Here is a 23,664-nt window from a genome sequence, read left to right as displayed (position 1 = left end):
ATAGCAATTATTAAATTCTGATAAGATTACCCCCTGGCAAAGGAAAACCAATATAAATTTCAAGACGCATATATTCAGAGTCTGACTTTAAAAAACATAGAGGAAAAGCCCCATGACATTGATCTAGGTAATTAGTTTTTGAATACGACCCTAAAAACACAGAGAACAAAACCAAAAATAGACAAATAGGATTATGTCAAACACAAAACTTCTGCAAAGCAAAGGAAACAACTAACAGAGTGAAGAAATAATACATGGATTGGGGAAAAACATTTTCAAACCATATATCTAATAAGAAACTAATATCAAAAATATATAAAAATCTCAATTCAATAAAAAAAATCCTGATTTTAAAATGGGCAAAGGGCCTAAACTGATATTTCTTAAAAGAAGACATATATATAGTCAACTGCTATATGATAAAATACTCAACATCACTAATCATCAGGGAAGTGCTAACTAACACTTCAATGAGATACCACCTCAGACCTGTGGGAGTGATTATTATTTAAAAAAAAAAAAAAAAGCAAACACCAGAATATGTCAATTATTGTCAAGAACATAGAGAAAAAGGAACCTTTACACACTGTTGATCATGTAAATTGGTACAACCATTATAGAAAACAATATGAAGTTTCCTCTAAAAAACTAAAAATAGAATTGCTATATAAACTAGCAATTCCACTTCCGGATATGTATGCAAAGGAATTCAAATCAGTATGTTACAAAGTTATTTGCCCTCCTATGTTTTTGAGATGTAATTCACAATAGGCAAGAGATGGAAGCAAACTAAGTTCTATCAATAGATAAGTGGATAAAGAAAATATGGTATACATGCACAATAGAATACTACACAGCCTTATAAAAGAAGAAAATTGATTATTTCTGGAAACACAGATGAATCTGGAGGACATTATGCTAAGTGAAATAAGCTAGACAAAGACAAGTACTGTAAAATCTCACTTGTATGTGAAATCTAAAAATGTCAAACTCATAGAAGCAGGGCATAGAATGGTTGTGACCAGAGGATGAAGGGGAAAGGTTGAAGAAAGAGGAGATGTTGGTAAAAGGGTACAAAGTTTCAGTTAGAGAGGAGGTATGTTTTAGTGACCTACTGCATAGCATGGTGACTATAGTTAATAATAATGTATTGTGTATTTCAAAGTTGGTTAAAATTTGACTTTAAATGTTCTCATCACAAAATAATAGTAAGTATGTGAGGTGGTGGACATGTTCATAAGCTTGATTTAATTATCGCACAATGTGTAAATATATCAAGACATTACATCGTGCCCCATAAATATACACAATTAATATTTGTTAATTAAAATAAAATCTATAACAGAGGTTTATTGTTGACTTTTTATTTTTCTAAAACCACAAATTGGCTTTATCTGTTACCTTAATTTAATCTTTCCATGGAAACTGGTAGGTGGGCATGATTACATCAACTGTTTTTTCTTTTTTCTTTTTTTTTTTTTTATGAGACAGAGTCTCGCTCTGTTGCCCAGGCTGGACTGCAGTGGTGCAACCTCAGCTCCCTGAAACCTCTGCCTCTCAGGTTCGAGCGATTATATTTTTAGACTATTAACTGAAATTTAGATTCGATGTGAAATTTGTCCAAACTCATGATATTGGAAAAAAGACTCAAACACAGATCCTCTGCCCCAAGTATATTCTTTTTATTATACCAGTTGATAACAAACAATTATTATTACAATTACATCATTTCATATACTTATTATAAATTAATAACATCCAGTATCATATTTAATCTTACTAACTACACACATTTCTTAAACTTACGGAATTCAATATACTGTATTTGAAACAAACATGAGCTGGGAAGTGTTTCTTCTTTGACACACCTGATTTTCATTAAAATCTTCCCCAAAGTGTGTTGGTTACAAAAACACTTAATCGTAACCGGACACACATATTTGGTATTTTTATTATAGTATTTCTTTTCTTTTATGGTGGCAGAACTTTCATTAGCATTCCCTATAGCTCACAAATATATAATCTAAAAATATCAGAACTTTGTCAGTAGAAGTATTTAAAGGAATTTTAGGGTCTCTAATATTGTTTAAAAATTGGACTACAAAACATACATACATTTCTTTATTTTACAAACTGAAATTCTAATGGCTTGTATATAGACTAGTAAGAAAAAGAGACGTGATTTGTTTCAGCATGGAAATTATACACTACTCTCTTATGATTAATGTTGACTTGTCTCCTTGGTGATTTTGAACTATTTTTTATGAGTTTGGTTTTAAAACTGAGATCACAACCTTTGTAGGGCTAAATCCTCCAACACTGTCCATTATAAGTAAAGTCCAAATCACATGCGTTTTTGTACTTGAATGTTCTACAAAAACACTCAGAATTTTATTATGCTTTCATTTCTTATAAGAATCAGCAGATGTACTGATGCTATGGGAGGGAATTTTAGGTTCATCTGCACCAAGGATTCATATCACGACTTACAAATTAAGACTAGAACACAGTGGAAACAACAAGTTTATGAGTTTGGGTGCAAAAATAGATAAGACGTGCAAAACTATGTGATTCTGTTTTGAAGGAGCAAATGGTAGGAAGATGTAACCATTTCAGAAGTATAGTGAATTTAATGGTGCCCCCCCCAAAAAAATTTTTCTTTGGAAACTGCGAACATGATCTTACTTGGTAAAAAGGGCTTAAAGGATGTAATTAAATTAATAATCTTAATATTCCATTAGCCACTCTTCATTATTTATGCTTACATGGGAAACAAGTACATTTTAAGGTAATAACCATACTAATAAATATTGTATGTATTATCATAAATAATAATTCTGCTATACTGCAATAGACTGAAAGTGTGTGTCCGCCAACCCTAATCCCAATGTGATAGTATTTGAAAGTGGAGCCTTTGGGAGGTAATTAGGTAATGAGAGTGGAGCCCTCCTTGATAGAATTAGTGCTCTTCTAAGAAGAGGCCAGAGACCTAATGAGCTCTCTTTCTGCCATGAGATGATACAATGGGAAGTCAGCAGTCAGCAACCTAGAAATGGCCCCCCATCAACCAACCATACAAGGACTCTGATATCACACTTACAGACTCCAGAACTGTGAGAAATAAATTCCTATTGTTTATAAGCCACCCTGTCTATGCCATTTTGTTATAGGAGACTGAACTAAGACCTTCCCTGATCTCATTTAATGCTCACGGTAACTGACAAGCCAATATGGTTATCACTTCTTCACAACAGAGGAAATTGAGGAAAAGATATAATGACTGCCTAAGGCCATACAACTGGAAAAGGTAAAAAAATCAGGATTTGAATGTTGGTGTATGTTTTTCCGTGGTCTGGGCTATTAACTATTTCACACTGCTGCTTGTAGAAATAACATATAATTAAAGACTAACTACCAATTCCCAATAAGTAATACATTTTACTAATCTGTCCATTTATCAGTTGATATCCAGAATTCCACAAACATCACAAGTGATGAGTACTTTTAAATATAGCAGGATAAACCTGGTTTGATCTAAATTATAAATTATTAGCCAAATGGAACATAACTGAAATTTAATAAGACACTTTGGACTTGATGTTCAGTATACCCATTAGTTATTATTACACAGATCATATGGATTGTATATATTTTCAAAACAGCAAAGGTATTTCTTTGATGATTTTCAATAGATTTTTATGAAACATTTTATTGTGCTAAATAAATGAAGCACTCTCTCTGTGGTCTTTCTTTTTGCATATACATATTCTTTTCTTTATGATTTTGAGTTTTTGCAAAAATGGCATACAAACAGATGGTGGGTTTTGAAACTTTTGCCTCATGCAGTAAATGTACCTTTGTCCAGATGGACATCAGGCTTCAGTGCCAATATTGTACCTTTAACATATGGACAAGAACATTTATGGCAGAACACATTATGTTCAGCTTTGTACTTCAGCACAGATAATGTTTGATTAATTGTTATCCATCATTAGTTTCTGTGGTCAGGGAATCAGGGAGCAAAAGATGGTTAAATAAAATATCAGAAACACTATCTTCAAGTCATTTAACTATGTGAATTTAGCAAAATATTTCTTTTTTTTTTTTTTTTTTTTTTTTTTTTTTTTTTTTTTGAGGCGGAGTCTCGCTCTGTCGCCCGGGCTGGAGTGCAGTGGCCGGATCTCAGCTCACTGCAAGCTCCGCCTCCCGGGTTTACGCCATTCTCCTGCCTCAGCCTCCCAAGTAACTGGGACTACAGGCGCCCGCCATCTCGCCCGGCTAGTTTTTTGTATTTTTTAGTAGAGACGGGGTTTCACCGTGTTCGCCAGGATGGTCTCGATCTCCTGACCTCGTGATCCACCCGTCTCGGCCTCCCAAAGTGCTGGGATTACAGGCTTGAGCCACCGCGCCCGGCCAATATTTCTTACCACATTATAAATTTCAGTTCTATGAATGTGGTTTTTAAAAGTTTTATTTATATAAAAGTTATATAGGCTGGGCACAGTGGCTCACGCCTGCAATCCCAGCACTTTTGGAGGCCAAGGCAGGCAGACCACGAGGTCAAGAGATCGAGACCATCCTGGCCAACATTGTGAAACCCTATCTCTACTAAAAATATAAAAATTAGCTGGGCTTGGTCGCGTGCACCTTTAATTCTAGCTACTTGGGAGGTTGAGTCAGGAGAATGGCTTGGACCTGGAAGGAGTTTGCAGTAAGCTGAGATGGCACCACTGCACTCCAGCATGGCAACAGAGTGAGACTTCGTCTCAAAAAAAAAAAAAAAAAAAAGTAATATATATTTTTTTAAAGTTAAATTTATATATATATAGTTTACCAATTAGAAGTCAACCTTTTTAGAGAGATCCACAAGTTTTGCCAGGTAATATCATCATATAACCACCATCAAAATAAAGATACAGAACATTTCCATTACCCAAAATAGTTTGCTTATGTTATTTGTTAATATAGTGAATTACATTATTTTTTTTCAAATTTTAGACCAATGTGCTTTTGGGGGATAAATCACACCTGGTCTTGAGATATTGGACTTTCTCTATAGCGCTGTGCTGAATTTAATTTACTGAAATATTTAGAATTTCTGCATCTATGGTCATACAGGGATTACTCTGTAGTAGCCTTTTTATGCAATGTCTTTGTCTTATTTCAGCATCAGCCAATGAGGCCTCATAGAATAAATTGAAGAATGTCACATAACTTTTTAATTTGTGGCAAAGGTTCGTGGGAAAATGGCATTTTCTCCCTTAAAAACATTTGTAGTATTCACCAGAAAAAAGTTTCTGATTATATGTACTATGTCTTTAAGAAATAAAAGACTATTTGAATTATCTATTTATGTGTTGGCTTTGACAATTTGTTTCTTTTGTGAAAGGAAATTAGATGTGGGGACCCCAAACTTATTTAGCCAAAGGGAAAAGTCAAGCTGGGAACTGAGTCATGCAAACCTGCCTCCACCATTTGGTTCCTAAATAAAATGGTTAGGAGATTAAAAGCTAACCACCTTCCCCATTTTTTTGCCAACAAAGAAATTCCCAGTGAGCTGTTAAAACTTAGCTGTTAAAACTTCTCCATGACAAGGCTAATTGATAGTTTATCTTTACAGGTGCAGTAACCCAGCCTGCCAGATACAAATGCATATCATATTGTTCCCCTACCCCATTTTGTCTGTATTATCTTATGTAAAATGCAGATTCCCCACATTTTTCCTTTGCTCCTTTTGTTTGAGTGAAAACTGTGGGCTTCTCAATATCCCGCCATTTCCCTTTTAAATTTGGAGTCCTCAAAATCATCTTCAGAAAAAGGCATAGACCCATCTCCTGGACAAGTCCTTAACTTTGGCAAATAAATCTCCAAAAATGATTGAGACTTGTCTTGTCATTTTGACTGATACTTTCAAAGAATTTGGCTATTTCATCAAAGTTGTAAAATTTATTGGTATGATGATATTATAACATTACGCATTATCCTTTCAATAGTTGTAAAATTTATACTGATGTCATCTCTCTCAATACTGATATTGATATTTTGTGTTTTCTCTTTCCCATCAAACCGTAATCAGTCTGACTGGAGGTTTTTCAATTTTGTTGATCTAAAAGAACTAGCTTTGGTTTAATTGATTATATATACATGTATATGTAAGAAGATATACAGAATATTTGTTAACTTTCATTGATTTCTGATTTGTCTATGTTATTGTCTTTCTTCTACACACTTGGCTTTAATGTCTTCTCTGTTTGCTAGATTTTAAGGTGTAAATTGAAGTTAATAATTTGAGATCTTTTTTATTTTTTTATATATACATTTAGAACAAGATATTTCTCTGTAAATACTGCTCAAGAAGAATCCTAAACATTTTGATATGTTTATTTCATTTTAATTTAGTTTTGAAATACTTTCAAATTTCCACTTCCACATTTTTTGACACTAAGGATTCCTATGATACCAAATGGATACATACATCTAATAATTAGAAATTAAATAGCACAATGACCAGATCTTTAAAACTACGTAACACAGTTTTTATTTTATTTTATTTTTTATTTTTATTTATTTTTTTGAGACGGAGTCTCGCTCTGTCTCCCAGGCTGGAGTGCAGTGGCGCGATCTCAGCTCACTGCAAGCTCCGCCTCCCGGGTTCACGCCATTCTCCTGCCTCAGCCTCCAGAGTAGCTGGGACTACAGGCGCCCGCCACCCCGCCCGGCTAATTTTTTGTATTTTTAGTAGAGACGGGGTTTCACTGTGTTAGCCAGGATGGTCTTGATCTCCTGACCTCGTTATCCTCCTGCCTCAGCCTCCCAAAGTGCTGGGATGATAGGCGTGAGCCACCGTGTCCGGCCTGTAACACAGTTTTTAAATTTCCAACAATTACTATATGAAATTTCAATACCCATCTCTCAATAAGTAACAGAACAATTAGACAGAAAATTATTAAGAATAGCGAAGATTTGAACAACACTGTCAATCAATTTGACCCCATTGACATTTATAGAATATGACACTAATCATCAGCTAAATACATGTTTTCCAGTGCTAAATAGCACTGAAAATTTAAATTTTCTATTTAGTTTCCTAGATTGTGGATTGTTTCAGAGATTATTCTGTTGATTTCTAATTAAATCTCATTTTGCTCAAAGAACATACTATATTTGGCTGAAAATCTGTTAAATTAATTGATAAATATTGTATTGCCCAGAATATAGTCTATTTGTGCAATGAACAAAATATTTAGCTGTCACAGGATGGTGTGTTCAATATATGTCAATTGGGGCCAAGTGCGGTGGCTCGCGCCTGTAATCCCAGCACTTTGGGAGGATGAGGCAGGTCAATCACCTGAGGTCAAGAGTTTGAGACTAGCCTGGCCAAAATGGTGAAACCCCGTCTCTACTAAAAATACTAAAATACAAAAATTAGCAGGGTATGGTGGTGGGCACCTGTAATCCTAGCTACACAAGAGGCAGAAGCAGGGGAATTGCTTGAACCCAGGAGATGGAGCTTGTAGTGAGCCGAGATCATGCAATTGCACTCCAGCCTGGGCGACAAGAGCGAAACTCCATCAAAAAAAAAAAGTCAATTGGGTCAAATTGGTTGATAGTGTTGTTCAAATCTTCTGTGTTCTCACTTTACGTCTACTTGTTCTATTAATAATTGATAGAAATGTGTTATAATTTCAAATAAAATTGGTGCTTTTAAATTTCTTACCGAATTTCAATTAGTTTTTGCTTCATGTTCCTGGATCTATTACTAGGTGCAAAAATTTTAGGGTCATTATGCATTCTTGATGAATTACTCACTTTCTCATCATGAAATTTGTTTCTTCAGCCTAGCAGTATTTTTTTTTTTTCTGAAATGCACTTTGCCTAATATTTAAAAAACCGCATCAACTCACTTTTCATAGTGGTTGAGTCTTAATTTTTAGTACCATCTGACAATCTCTGACAATTTAGTAAATGTTTATAGATTATTTATACTTAATTTGATTATAGATATGGTTAAGTTTAAATCTATCATCAGGATACTTGTTTTATATTTATACTTCTCTTTATTTCATTTTTTTTCTCTTTTTCTGTCATCTGAATTAATTGAATTTTGTGTTGCATTTTATTTCATTTCTTGCCATATTAGTTATAATTCATTGTTTTATTAATTTTGATGTTACCTTAAGATTTAGAGTATACATTTTTAATTTGTCAGGCCACTTTCATGATGTTCACATATAGTTGAAGAAAAATAAAATAGTATACTTCTACTTCTCTGCCAAATTTGTGCTATTGTTGTGCTTTTTATCATTAGATACGTTTGAAGCATCCTATTATACTGTTAATATTTTTTATTTAAGCAGTAACTTATGCTTTCAAGAGATGTAAATAAGAATAATTATGATTTTTACTTATGTAGTTTCCATTTCCAGTGGTGATCTTTTTGAAAATTAAATGCATACAGCCTTATAGTGTTAATTTTTTTCTGCCCAAAAACTTGTTAAAACCTTTCTTGAATTATGGCTGCTGGAGATACATTCTTTATGATTTTATACCTCTAAAAAATTGTATTTACCCTTTGTTTTTGAAATGTATGTTTACTGGTCATAGTATGCTAAAATGATAGTTTATTTTTTCTTTACTACTTATAAAATGTTTCTCCATTGTCTTCACACTTGCAGTGGTTTCAATGAGACATTTACCTTTATTGTTGTTTCTGTTCTTCTGTATCTAACACTGTCTACTCTGACTGTTTTTAAACTTTTTCAATTTGATTATTGTATGATTTGATATGATTATCTTTTTCTTACATTTTGGGGTTCATTGAACTTTTTGGTTCTTGGGCTTATAATTTTAATCTAATTTCTAAGATCTTTGGCAGAGATTTCTTCAAAATATATACTTTTTTGTTTCCTCTTTATTCTCTCCTTCAGGGACTGTGATTACATGTATATTAAACAACTTGAAATTTTTCTACATCTCACTGATACTATACTCATTGTTTTTATTACTGTTTTATCTCTTTTTTCATTTTTGATATTTCCTATTGCTATGATATCCAGTTTACTAACTTTTCTTCTGTAATATCTGATTAGTCATTAATTTTGTCCACTGTATTTTTATATTCAAACTTAGAGTTTTTATCACCAGAGCTTCAGTTTGCATCATTTTATGTCCTTATGTCTCTATGTTTTGAATACAGTTATTATAACTAATTTAATTTTCTTGTATGGTAATTATGATACCTACGTTAGTTCTGGATTAGTTTTAATCATATAGTTGTAGGTCATATTTTCCTGCATTATTGAAGATCTGTAGTTTTTTTGCTGGATTCCTATTTATTTTACTAGCATCACAGCATGTTTGTGTTTTCATAAATATTATTGAACTTTGCTCTGTGATGTAGTTAAGTTAATTAAAAACAGTTTAATCCTTTTAAATGACTTGCAATTTGCTAGTTCTGAGTTGAGCCCAAAAGCTTGGGGATAATCATTCTCTACTGAGTTAAAATTTCTCTATAAATTCTATCTAGTGCTCCACAAATCTTGAGATTTTACAGTTGACTTGTGGAACAGGCACTATTCCAGCTTAGTTTGAATACCTGGCACTATTATCTTTAGTTCTATCACATAGTTCTCTCTTACCCAAATGATTTATTCACACACGTGTGTTCATTAGCACTCAGGCAAATACTCAAGGGCTAATCTTTACACAAATATACAGGTCTCTATCTATCTAATCTAGTGCTGCATCCTGCATACTCTAGATTACTAGGTTTTCCTAGAATCTCATTTTAATCTCCTGGACTAACGGAATGCATTGGAGTCTACCTGGGTTCTGTCCTCTCATACCACATACCAGGGCCATTTTTATAGCAATCCATTAGAGCTATTATAGGCTTCACCTTATTTGTTTTCTCTATATGTTTCTGAGATTACTGTCATTTTTGTCTTATTTCCTCAAATTGACCATGTTATTTTTTGTAGAATAAACAAACAAACAAACAAACAAAGCTATTGATGTCTAATAAATTTTATGCAGAATATAGGCACAGAAACACTCACAAATGATTTAAATCAGAAAAACCAAAAACGATTGAAGTCACTGTTTCAAGTTACTGGAAATCTCCTATAACTACATGTGTATTTTTGGGGCAATTAAGATTTTCTGTAAGAAGGGAACAAATTATTCACCATGGGTTTCAACTTCCTTTTTTCAAAGGGATATATAGAAAAGCTTGTTGTTTATAGGTACCTGTTTTTTATTGAGAAAAAACTTCACATTTATCATGGCATTTTTAAGTTTAGAGATATGTATTTGTTTATAATCTGAAAGATTTTTCAAATGTTCTATAAGAGAGATATTTTGTTTCTAGTTAAATATCAAAGTTCCATCCAGACCATCTCTGCTAAAAAGATGTCACATTGACTATAGAAAGAGCAAAGCCTGTATCAATTATGATAACCCATCCTCTTAAGGCTTATGGTATGTGGCAGAATGATTATACTTTAGGTTACTCTAATTTAGATTATTTGAATGTACATGTTATTTGATATTTTTAAAAAATTATTAGCAATAGAGCTATTGCAAAAGAGTTTTGAAGAGCATTATCTCAATAACATAACTCAAATGAAAACATTTTACATTCGAAATAGTAATAAATGTTTAGTAAATGATCATGGAATATTGAGACTTAAATTCTTAAAATTTGATTTTAAAATTTGCTTTTGATTGCGTTGATTTATCATTTAACAAAGTATTCTAACTTCCTTTAGCAAGTTTTCTTATAAGTTATACATTAAGAAGTAATCTACTGAATGGAACAATGAGTGATATAATAGATTTGGAAGAAAATTAAGGAGGTGAACAGGAAGACTGCAGCCAAAGGAAGTATGACACGTTCATAAAATAACCTAAACCATAATTTTGTAGCCAAGTCTGACATCATCATAATCAGTGTTTATGTGGATTATTATGCATTCTACATCCTATAACATACTTTGGCTCAGTAGATGCTAAATTATTTTCAGCAATGGATTGGTGTTAATGGTTGTATCCTTGCACCATTTTGCTACACGAATAGCTATTCCCTGATTTTGTTAAGGCAGAAAATTGCCCATTCCAAAGGAATAAACCATACATCAAGACATGGTACTCCAGCAGCCAATTTCAGTAATTATTTAAAATAAGGACATTATATAAGGCACAGGACAATATGACATACAAGAATGCTGTAGGCTTCTGGGAAAGTCATTTCATTTATGATAAGGAATAGAAATATGTGACGTGAAGGCTCTCTTGCTAACAATTCTTTTCTTCCTCTGAAGACCGATGTTTTAAGGAGGTATGGTGTTTTATGCCGAAGCAGCCATAGTGTAACCATAAGGGGATAGTCAACCAAAGAACTGAAAATGGCAGACGGGCAAGGCTAAAGGATTCTGGATCCTTGATAACACTGATAATCATAAGGCCCACCTCTAAACTCTTTCTTAAAGCACATTATCATGAGTATTCTTATTAATTCAGGCTACAGACCTTTGGATTTTTCTCCTAAATAATAAAATTATATGTAATTTTTATGTTTTGAAAACTAGCAATGCCTGTGTGTTAAAGAAGGAAAGTAAGCATATACCAGAGTAGGTGATTAATTAGAATGTCTTATTCCCTCTACTTTCTATAGAAAATAATTTTGACTTCTCTTTCCTTTTACTCTTGGTGCTCAACAGATTCTGTGGATTTTTTTTTCTAAAACTGACTAATAGTAAATAATTTATTTCTTAAATTTAAGGATAACAAAACCATTTCAGTTGAGTTGCTGATTGATTAGGCTCAGATTAGGATCCATGAATCTGTATTTTAAGAAACTTTCAAACAGAAATGTTTGTAACAGAAACTTGAGAGATATGAGTCTATTATAAAGCAACACCTCCTTATCTGTAGGATCTCAGATTAATGTGCGTTCCTTAAGAGCTGGGTACTAAGCTCCATTCCCTTGGGAGTATAGACAAAGGTTTTTTAGCCAACAATAATATTTTGAAAAGCCTGAAGAACTATGTGATTTTAAGTAGATTACTCAAATCTGTGCAAGATGCAGACACGTGGTGACAGCTATGGACAGAAAGCTATTAGCTTCCTATAGCTGTCTGGGCTGGTAAATCTGATTTATCCTCTATCAGTGAAAAGGAGGAGAGAAAGTTCTGAAGTTTTCAGATGTTGGTTTTCTCTCTAACTTTGCCATCTATGAAACTGTCAGGCTTAATAAAAATGATGTATGTTTATTATTGTAATCAAATATAACAAATTTCAAAATAAAAGTGTGTCATTATAAGTCTTGCATATTGCATGGAATGCATTTGTGTACTTAAAAAAAAAGTAATATAGAATCAACTTGGGTCCAGCATTACACAGAGTAAGCAAATTGGCCTTTATAAAATGCACGTTTATATGAATGCACTGTCCTCTATCCAAAACTCATGGAGTCCAGTGAGTTCAAAACCCCAAATTTAGAATTTGGACCATGTAATCTATATTATATAATATCTCCATCTGTAGCTGGAACATCAGTGAGTAATTACATATACAAGTGTTGCTGAAGTGAAATATACAATTATTAAAAGTAAATGGGAAAATTACCCTATAAATATTTTCATGTCACTTTAAATCATGTTCTCTTGGTTTTCTTTCTCCAAAATAAGTTATATGTCATTTACTTCCTTTCTAGAGCCTTTTGGACATTGGGGTTTTTCATAAGAGGTTATGGACCTGTATCTGTGTCAATCAGGACTCTGTTAAAAAACCTACTAACAATATATATTTGTACTGGTTACTTAATGTACTCTACCTATTTTATCAAAAGAAAATAAGACAGTGATCAGATTAATAAAATATAGATCCATCTATATAAAAATGTATGGCATATATTAGTAGAGGAAGACAAAAAAACATAATTAAGGATTAGCACATATTAATGGAAAAGGGATGGAGCTCGATTCTGAGAAAGGGAAACCTGAGCCAACGTTTCTGAACACCTTGCTTTATCAGGATATCCTAGTTAAATTCCTCGGGAAACCAATGCTATCCTATTGGAGCCAACTCTCGGATCTTGTGAGATAGCATTAATAAAATTGTTATCCTGAGAATTCCTGAAAAAGTTCCAGGTATAATAATGTCTACTTGCTGCCAATTAAAGCTTAGTTGCTTAATACAGTGGCCCCCAACCTTTTTAGCACCAGGGACCAGTTTTATAGAAGACAAATTTTTCACACATGGGGAGCAGGAAGGATGATTTCTGGATGATTTAAGTGCATTAAATTTATTGTACACTTTATTTCTATTCTTATTACATTGTTATGTATAATGAAATAATTATACAACTCCCCATAATGTAGAATCAGTGGGAGCCCTGAACTTGTTTTCCTGCAACTAGATGGTCCCTTCTAGGGGTGATGGGAGACAGCAAGAGATCATCAGGCATTCAATTCTTATAAGGAACATGCAACCAAATCCTTCTGACACACAATTCACAATAGGGTTCACGGTCCAATGAGACTCTAACGCCATAGCCAATCTGATTGAAGGCAGAGCTCAGGCAGTAATGCGAGCGATGGGGAGTGGCTGTAAATACACATGAAGCTTTGCTAATTCACCCACTGCTCACCTCTTTCTGTGCAGCCCAGTTTCTAGGTTTCTAACAGGCCATGGACCAGTACCCGGGGTTGGGGACCCCTGGCTTAGCATGTTATTCTTTGTTTTGCAGATTCTGAGAGAATACCACAAAATCCACATTTTCAAGGGTATGTGATGTAGGGGGATGAAGGTGGGATCACAATTTATCTCTAGGAATAGGGAAAAGAGAACCCTCTAGCCACGTAATGCAAGTAGTTCTGAAAGAGGCTTGCTCTTCTCGTTCATGAAGGGAGCATTAACAGCAATTTGCTGTGTAGGTCTTAGACAATGATTCTCAAAGTGCGGTCTTTGGACCAGCAGCTTCGGCATCACTTGGTGACTTATAAGAAATGTACATTCTTGGACCCTACTCTAGACCTTCTGACTTAGAAACTCGGGGATGTGGCCTAAAAAATCACTTTTGGCAAGCCTGCAAGTCAATGTGACATTCTATTCCCGTTTACACTTGAGAAGGCCAGCAACTTGTTCTTTATCTCTCTTTCACACATGCACCAGAGGTGAAAGGCCCAGCCAGCCAGTTTAAAGTCTTCCAGGCCATTATTATTATTATTATTATTATTTTATTTTTATTTATTTATTTTTTTTGAGATGGAGTCTCGCTCTATCACCCAGGCTGGTGTGCAGTGGCGCGATCTCGGCTCCCTGCAACCTCCGCCTCTCAGGTTCAAGCAATTCTCCTGCCTCAGCCTCCTGAGTAGCTGGGACAACAGGCACCTGCCACCACAGCCAGCTAATTTTTTGTATTTTTAGTAGAGATGGGGTTTCACTGTGTCAGCCAGGATGGTCTCGATCTCTTGACCTCGTGATCCACCCGCCTCGACCTCCCAGACTGCTGGGATTACAGGCATAAGCCACCGCACCCAGCGGCCATGATTCTTTCTACCTTTTGTGAAACTATCACTGCCATAGAAATTCTGAATAACCTCGCTTGCACAAATTTTGAGACTTTTGCTTGTGAAAACAAGTGAGCAGGGGAAGATCACAAGTCGTTTAGGAAGGATATAGGCAATGAAAAGAGAAATCAAGCTGACCTGGAACAGGTGGAAACTATAAGGACATAATTGGGGAAAACATAGAAGAAAAATAATTTAATATGAACTGTTAAAAAATGAGTAAAATCACGTATACAACATTTCTGTACCTAGAAAACACATTTACTAAGTATTGACTATTACAATAAATTGATCATGAGATTGGGTCCTATTGAAACTATATGCACTTGAGTCAAAATATGGCCCCATCATATACACTTGTAAACCAAGATTCTCTATTCAAATATTTCTTAATCATTTTGCAATGAATTTTAATTGCCAGTGTATATTCTTGATCTTGCACAATATGACAGAAATTTCACAAACAACTTATATTTGGAAAGATCACCAGTGAGACTGTGATTGCTGTATAAAATATTTTCACTTTGTTGAACTAGAAAAGAATAAGCTAGCTCAGTTCCTTAAAATTTCATGTGATCTTAAATTTGAATTGTTTAAAAAATAGATGTCTATTTTAAAATTAATGATAAAAAGTCTTGAGGATTTAAAAATTCCATTTTAAATTAGTATTGAATTTGTAAATTTCTATTGGGGAAAGTGGACAGTTTTTTTAAAAGCATAGCCAAAAGCAAGGCATCAACAATTTTATTCATAAAAAAGATGTTTACCAAACTTTAGCTGAAAAGTGAACATTTTTAAATTCTCTCAGCCCAGTAGGGAGTAGAAGTTCTCAAATAGTGAGACTGTAGTAGTCCTAAGTATAAAGGCAAGACCACCACTGAAAATGTCCTTTTAAAGAAATTTGAGGATTAAAAATCATACCAAAATAACAAAACCAAAACCAAAACTAAGAAAAGGAAGTAGTACTTATAAATAGCATTTTACTGGAAAAGAATATTATTCTAAAACAGTTTTCTCTCATATTCTATTACTGTCATTTCATTCATAATGCTTCTGGCTGAAAGTCTAATTTGAGTGAAAGTCAAAATTATTCAAGTCATTACCCAGTTATGTGCAACAACTCATCATTTATCCATCATTATCTAGGAACCGAGATTTCAAAGTTAAATTCTCCAGAGTCCCAACACTTTAAACAACCACAGGTAAAATATTTCTAAAACATTTTTCGTGCGTGATAACATTGGCTAATGCTTCACAATTATTTCTCTTTTATGTAATATGACAATGCCTTCAAAAAATTCCTGGCCAATGAATCAGTTCGCTGAATGTTAAACTAAGTTGGTATGCTGTGGTTTTTAGTCCTGTCATGATGATTTTAAACCTTTTCTATTTTGTCCTTTGCTGAGCTATCATTACTAACTGATTCATTGCCAAAAACAGATAACAAACTTCATAGGATTTAGTAAAATGTATATTTTCATGATAGGTTTTGAGGGTTCACTTGAAACTAAAACATATAGACTTTTTACAATAACTCAGAAGTTTTCATTTTAGTGTTTTGAAGGATACTCAAAATATTTCTACTTATTTCCACATTATTCTCTTTTTTATGAGAAGTTTAGTTTAGGGCACTGGAAAGCTTTTGGATAAATAAATGTTGAAGTATTTCAAAGGCCCCAAATGAATTATATAAACACCTCCCAGAAATTTCAGTAATAATCAAGAAATAATCAATTTGGAATACTAATATGTAATAGTCTAGAAAAAATGTATTTGAGTGCTTTCTCATTTAAATAATTTACTATATCCTGAAACTCAGAGTGAATCCATGACACAAAGTGAAGTAAAATAATAAATATATACAAACCAGCAAAAAAAAATAAAAAATAAAAAATCCAGGTATTCATAACGTGTCAGTTCTTCTTCAGTTACCTTAAAAGGGTGGCTGAAAAAAAGAGTTTTTATGTAATAATTCACTTGAGTTTGGGAGGCACCGATATGGTTTGGATGTAGGTCTCCTCCAAATCTTGCCTTGAAATGAACCCTCCAATATTGAAAATGGACCTAGCGGGAGTTGTTTGGGTCATAGGAGCAGGTCCCTCAGGAATGGCTTGGTGCTGTCCTTCCCTTTGTAATGAGTGAGTTCTCACTCTGTTAGTTCACAGGAGAACTGATTGTTTAAAGGAGACTGGAACATCCTCCTCTCTCTTTCTCTCACTTTGTGATTCACCTGCTCACTCTTTGCCTCCCGTGGTAAGTAAAAGCTTCCTGAGGTCCTGACCAGAAACAGATGCTGGCGGCATGCTTCTACTACAGACTACAGAACTGTGAGCCCCCAAAAACTATTTTTAAAGTAAATTACCCAGCCTCAGGTATTTCTTTACAGCAAGGCAAAACAAACTAACACAACCACCAAAACTTCTTAGGCTTAGGACACAGACTTTCTAAAAGACTGGGACCTAATTATAGGGTTATATAATGCTTCCTCTCAAATGTTACCACTGAATCAATAGGAAATCTGTAATTTACTCAATTTTTCCGTAAACCTAGAACTGCACTAAAGAATAAGGTATGTTAATTTTATCAAAGGAAACAAAGCACCATACACTTTACTCCAGGATTTATTTACAACACAGAAAAAAGGATCTATGAGAAAAGCAGAGCTGTGAACATACATAATATACATGTGAGCATTAACATAACATTTATAGGGAGTACTCTACATGACACACATATTGCATCTTATGGCTCCTATACATGCAGCCCATGGGTTAACAAAGACAATTACTTTGTACTTTTAATGTACTTTGTTGCTCATTTAGCTGTAAAGAAGAGTGCATACAAATCTTTTCTCTGTTCGAAGATAAGAAGTTTGGAACTGTAAGCTAAAATGAGGTTTAGTAATTATTTGGAGATTTGGATGTTTATATTCTCTGTCTCTAGTGAATAAAATATATATGTTTTAGTGCTCTAAATAATGAAAATGTTGAGTTTATTTGTTGCCTGTCCTTTGCTATTTTGCATGAGAACACTCTCATTTCAAAGCCAGGTAGCAGACAATTATAGAACTTCTATATTGAAACCAAAATATTCAGGCACTAGTACCTTTCATAAATCTGTTTATTTTCATGCAGAATAGCTTTACCCAGAACTCCATATAAATAAATATTATGAAAGCACATATGCTTTGGACTGAAAAAAAAAAGAAAACTACAATAAAACACACTTCCTCAAAAGTCACCACTATCTTCAGATTTAAAAATTGTTATATTTATTCACTTACAGGAAAGAAAGAAGAAACAGGACAGAATACAAACAAACAAAAAGAATTCCCTGATCCTTAATTTGACACAGACAAATAACTTTTACAATTGTTTGGGGGATATTATATCCATTAATTACTGCAAAATAAAATTGGTTCTTTAGGAAAAATGAATTGTGCTCAAAAGCTTGACAATCCTGTTTAACACAATAAAAAACTTCGTATTAAACCAGTTCGGGTCTTTCCAAAGAAACTGAGACAAATAGTGTGAAGTCTTAACTATTTATTTGTGGTGCTCCTAGAAAAGAAAAGAGGACATTTGCTGGTCACAATCACAATGACTGACGCTTGTTTCTTAGCTCAGCTGTAAATGAGCTAAAATCATCGCCAAAGAGTAAATATCCCACAGAAGCCACTGGGTGTAAGGTGCAGACATGAGGAGAGAGGTAGGACATCTCAAATGGAGACAGAAGGTTTAAATCAGCAGAGCATTTGGTCCCATCAAATACTAATTTAAGGTATTAATCTAAAATGTTTATAAGACAAAGGTCAGTCCTAAAATTTAGTATGGTGATTCCTCAAGGATCTAGAACTAGAAGTACCATATGACCCAGCCATCCCATTACAGGGGATATACCCAATGGATTATAAATCATGCTGCTATAAAGACACATGCACACGTATGTTCATTGCGGCACTATTCACAATAGCAAAGACTTAGAATCAACCCAAATGTCCATCAGTGACAGACTGGATTAAGAAAATGTGGCACATATACACCATGGAATACTATGCAGCCATAAAAAAGGAGGAGTTTGTGTCCTTTGTAGGGACATGGATGCAGCTGGAAACCATCATTCTTAGCAAACTATCACAAGAACAGAAAACCAAACACCGCATGTTCTCACTCATAGGTGGGAACTGAACAATGAGATCACTTGGATTCGGGAAGGGGGACATCACACACTGGGGCCTATCATGGGGACGGGGGAGGAGGGAGGGATTGCATTGGGAGTTATACCTGATGTAAATGACAAGTTGTTGGGTGCTGACGAGTTGATGGGTGCAGCACAGCAACATGGCACAAGTATACATATGTAACAAACATGCAGGTTATGCACATGTACCCTAGAACTTAAAGTATAATAATAATAAGAAGAAGAATAAAAGAAGGAAAGAAAATGTTATCTATATTCCAGGTAGCACTGGGCTTTGAAGTCTAATTTGGCTTTTTAAGTGGCTGATGAAAAATATCTCCATCTATCTAGATTATTCCCTTTGTTCTGAGACGTGAGGGTACTGGATAAACTTAAGAAAAACACGATGTTGAAACATTTCAAAAACCCCAAAATGTATTAGACGAATATATCCTAGATATTTCAAAAATGGTCTAGATATAATAAAAATTTGCAATCATCTTGGCTCATCCCAAACCAAGGACAATATTAAAATATGAATTACCCAATAGAACTAAGAAAAAATAAAGACAAAATTTTAAGAATCTATTGACCTTCTTAGAGTTTATTTACATTTGAGTAAAGCAGCCTGAGGGAGAGTGAGTGAGGGACAATAAATGATAGGCCTGCTCAATGTTTGAGTCCCACAATATGGAATGCTCCAGTGTGCCCAGAGAGAATTTGGTCCACTACCGGGGGCTCAAATGCTCTTTCATTCCTTATTTACACACTTACACACAACACACACAACACACACACACACACATTGATGCTTCATTATCTCTTTATTTGAAGGCCATATCTGCACCTAACGACCTTGTTCTATTAGTTGTTCTATTATATCTTCTATAAACAGTTGCTACGTTTATAAATGTGCCAGCAAAATGACTGTGTAAAATCAGATTTAGTGTTCATTTCCTAAAACCACAGATTAAAAATGTATGTTTATCTTATCAAATACTTTTTCTTCTGATTGTGTTCTAATATAAAGAGGAGTTGGCCAGACACACTCTAATCAATGGCTGAAGTTAATCAAGACAAGTTTTCTAAGACCTTTAGTTGCCACAAGAAAAAGAAAGGTATGTTTGACAAATGAAAGTTATATTAAATTCTCAAATCCCTCATTTTTCAGACTTTTTATAGGATTAGTAATCTTGCAAATGATCTTATTTTATTTTACCTTACTTCCAGCTGTTCTGGGGAGAAAATATCTAAGTGTCTATGATTATAGACAGCAAACCTTTTCTTGGTCTAATTTTTATTTATAGAAACACAAAGAAAGCACTCTGCTTATTACAATATTCTCCTTAAGCAAGGCTGCTTGTAAGTAAAACTGAATGTTGTGTGTTGCCTTTCCCAACAGATCTTGTAATTTAGAATTCATTTCAACTACTGAAGCCTCTACTCATATATTGAATATCATTGAAATAGGTCACTCATTAAAATGTTTTCTCTCAGCTAGGCTTTAGCTTTTTTATACAAAAGTATGACAAAATATCCTTAAATAAATGAGCAACTAAATAAGCATCCTAATATTCTTATTACTAATGTTCATGATAACTAAAAAAAATAGAGAATCAAAAACATTGGTATAAGTAATGGATGAGTAAAACTATAGCCTCAGTTTGATATAAAACAACAACAAAAAATTACTATTAATTAACTGTCCAGGAAAAGTCAATTGGGTGAGGTGTAGAAGATAAACAGGTGTCAGGCAAATCTAAGTTTGAATCTCAACTCTACTTTGGGCTTTAGTAACGTTACTTTCTCACTTGGATCCTGTCTCCTCGGTCATCAAATGATATATAATGTAGCTCTTGTGAGGGATAGAGGAGACAGCAAACTGAGAACAAAAATTATACCCATAAACAACTATTCAGAAACAAAACAAAGTAAAATATATTAGACACGGCAGGATGTTGAATTGCTGACAGAGAAGAAAATTTTGAATTAATCACAGTAAATTCAAAATATAAAAAACTGAATAGTGGAGGAGGTGATTTCTTTGGAGCAATAGAGATAAACCCAAAGGATAACTAGACAGGCAGAGACAGAAAATTTAACAAATAATACAGAAAAAGTATTCAATGCAGTAATGCAGATTTTTGTGATGAATAAGTATTATATTTTTAGATGAAAAAAGTACAGTGTGTTTCAGAAAATGATGCAATTAAAATCCATAGTTAAGTCACTATACTTTAAGTATGATAAAAGAGAATCAGACATCTCAATTACAAAATTAAATTTCAGAAGACAATGCAACCATATATAGATATCAAAGAAAAATAAGTCTGATCCAAGAATACTAGAACAAGGCGTATTTGCATTTCAGTTGAAAATAATGAGGAAAGGTTGGGCGCCCCGTGGCTCACACCTGTAATCCCAGCACTTTGGGAGGCCAAGGAGGGTAGATCACAAGATCAAGAGATCCAGACCATCCTGGCCAACATGGTGAAACCCTGTCTCTACTAAAAATACAAAAATTAGCTGGGCGTGGTGGTGTGCACCTGTAGTCACAGCTTCTCAGGAGGCTGTGGCAGGAGACTCGCTTGAACCCAGGAGGCAAAAGTTGCAGTGAGCCGAGATTGCGCCAGTGCACTTCAGCCTGGCAACAGAATGAGACTCTGTCTCTAAATAAATAAATAAATAAATAAATAAATAAATAAAATTAAATAAAAATAATAATAATCAGGGTGTCAAAGTTCCTGGGCAAACAACTGAGAAAATAGAATCTATAGTCACTTAAAAAATGATTTGATAGAACTGGGCGCGGCAACTCACGCCCATAATCCAAGCATTTTGGGAGGCTGAGGTGGGAGGATCACGAGGTCAGGAGATCAAGACCATCCTGGCTAACATGGTGAAACCCCATCTCTACTAAAAATACAAAAAATTAGCCCAGCGTGGTGGCACGTGCCTGTAGTCCCAGAGAAAGGAGAATCACTTGAACCTGGGAGGCGGAGGTTGCAGTGAGCCAAGATCGCGCCACTGCACTCCAACCTGGGCCAGAGAGTGAGACTCCGTCTAAAACAAAACAAAACAAAACAACATTCAAAATTTAGCACTGGGAAATGGAAATGATACTTAAAGAGCAGGTGTCATCCTTTTGATACATGTAAAATAAAAAATTAAGTGTAAGTTCCTATAGGGATTATTTTCTTAGCAGAAATCTAAATGCTATACACTCAAAGAATTTCAAATGTTAACTTATTTGAATAAGAATTATTCTATTAATAGAATTATTCAAATATAAACATATAATCAGGAAAGAAGATGAGAGAATGTAGCCAATTTATAATTTTCACCATCTTCCCTACTATGTAAATGTAAACCAGTAATTCAAATATTACTAACATAAATTTCACAATTATTTCTATAGCTTGAGAGGTTAATTAGAAAAAAGTTATGTTAGGAAAAATAATATTCTTTACATTAAAAGAACCATTTATAAGCATATCTTCAACTGTTTCTTTTACCTCTTTCAATTCATTAACACTAATATTTTCACTTTTAAAAGATTAAACATAGCAAGTATGTTCTCCTATTCAAATATCATCTTATTTTCTTTGCATATTGCATAGATATTTTTGATAATATTTACATAATGTTAATAATAGTTATTTTTTTTTCTGTCACTCTGGATGTCTTTTATTCGTGTCTTCTACCTTGGCTGTATTGTCTCAGTTGCTTTTAATGAATGTATTGTTTTCACTAAAATTTTTTAAATGACCAGTTTTCTTTTAAAAGTATTTTAAAAGCCCCTGTTCACACAAAAAGATAATGTAATAATTTATTACTGTGTCAGACATATAGCAATCTATCTATAAATAGAAACAAATATTAGTATATTCTAATATTAGTGATCGGTTTGACTAGTATCACTCTGTTTTCTTCATATAGATATTTTAACATATTTATCATGCTGAATTATTGGCTTTTTAAGTACTTAACTACTTTATTAGATTGTAAGCTAGCAAAGATATTTTATTTATTTCTGTATCCTGAAAATGTAGCACAATGTCTGTCCAAAGAGACTTTTACTAGTTAAAAAAAAGCAAAAACTAAACCACGCACTAAAAACATAGAAACAGAGAAGGAAAAAGTAAAGAAGTGGGAATACAAATGATAATATATTTTAAAATAAAAGTCCTACTTTTTAAATACTAGGTAAAGTAGGGGGCACCTTCAGCTCAGAATGCAGCCTTAAATATATCTAGTACACCTGTTTGTCCAACCCTATTCAATTATGCACCATCTGTTCCAGAAATACTTATTGTGAACACAACCTGTTTCCTGCACTGTGCTATATGATGAAATCGAAGTGCTTCCCAAGAGTCTATGTTTATGGCTGTTTAATAAATTTTTTTTTAGAATTATAGCATTCAGTATAGCATACTCTACTTGCACATCTGAACATAGAGTAAAATGAAGCATTGGTAGGATTTTTCATTACCAAAAACTGAAAGCACTGACATTTTTAGTTCCAAATCCAGTGCTCACTCCGGTATTAATAGGTTGTTTCACCTTTCTCTGAAGGCTGTGAGTTAATAAAGAAAAAATCAAACACACAAACTTTGCTTACGTTATATAATAGTGAATTAAGTCTGGAAGGAAATATAAAGGAAAGGAAAAAGATGAAGAATTTACCATGAAGTAAAGAGAAGTACTGGAACCAAAGATAATCTGACTAGATAATCTTTAATGATAAATATGAACTATAAAAATATATACTATATTAACTGAAGGCAGATTTAAATATTTAAGTACAAATTTTTATTTAAACTGCAGCAATTTCTGCCCATAGTCTACAAGCACCAAGGATAGGTGATTGATGACAACGCATTTCTTTCTCGTTACTTCCCTCAGGGTCCTT

At 33.8% G+C, this 23,664-nt stretch overlaps 1 long non-coding RNA gene across 2 annotated transcripts in view; it reads right to left on the bottom strand.

Moving 5' to 3' along the window:
- Positions 1 to 23,664, bottom strand: part of LOC135970221 (uncharacterized) — a 132,570-nt gene that overhangs the window by 24,332 nt on the left and 84,574 nt on the right. Inside the window, exon 4 of one of the 2 annotated variants that reach the window (XR_010585816.2) lies at positions 5,406 to 6,854. The exons of the other annotated variant lie outside the window; for it this stretch is intronic. This is a non-coding gene — a long non-coding RNA (uncharacterized lncRNA). Of the gene's footprint in view, positions 1 to 5,405; positions 6,855 to 23,664 lie in introns of those variants that run through there. 2 annotated transcript variants of the gene reach the window in all.

Source organism: Macaca fascicularis, chromosome 3 (genome assembly GCF_037993035.2).
Source record: "Macaca fascicularis isolate 582-1 chromosome 3, T2T-MFA8v1.1".
In the NCBI taxonomy this organism is placed as follows: Eukaryota; Metazoa; Chordata; class Mammalia; order Primates; family Cercopithecidae; genus Macaca; species Macaca fascicularis.
This window is presented reverse-complemented; position numbering and strand designations above follow the sequence as displayed.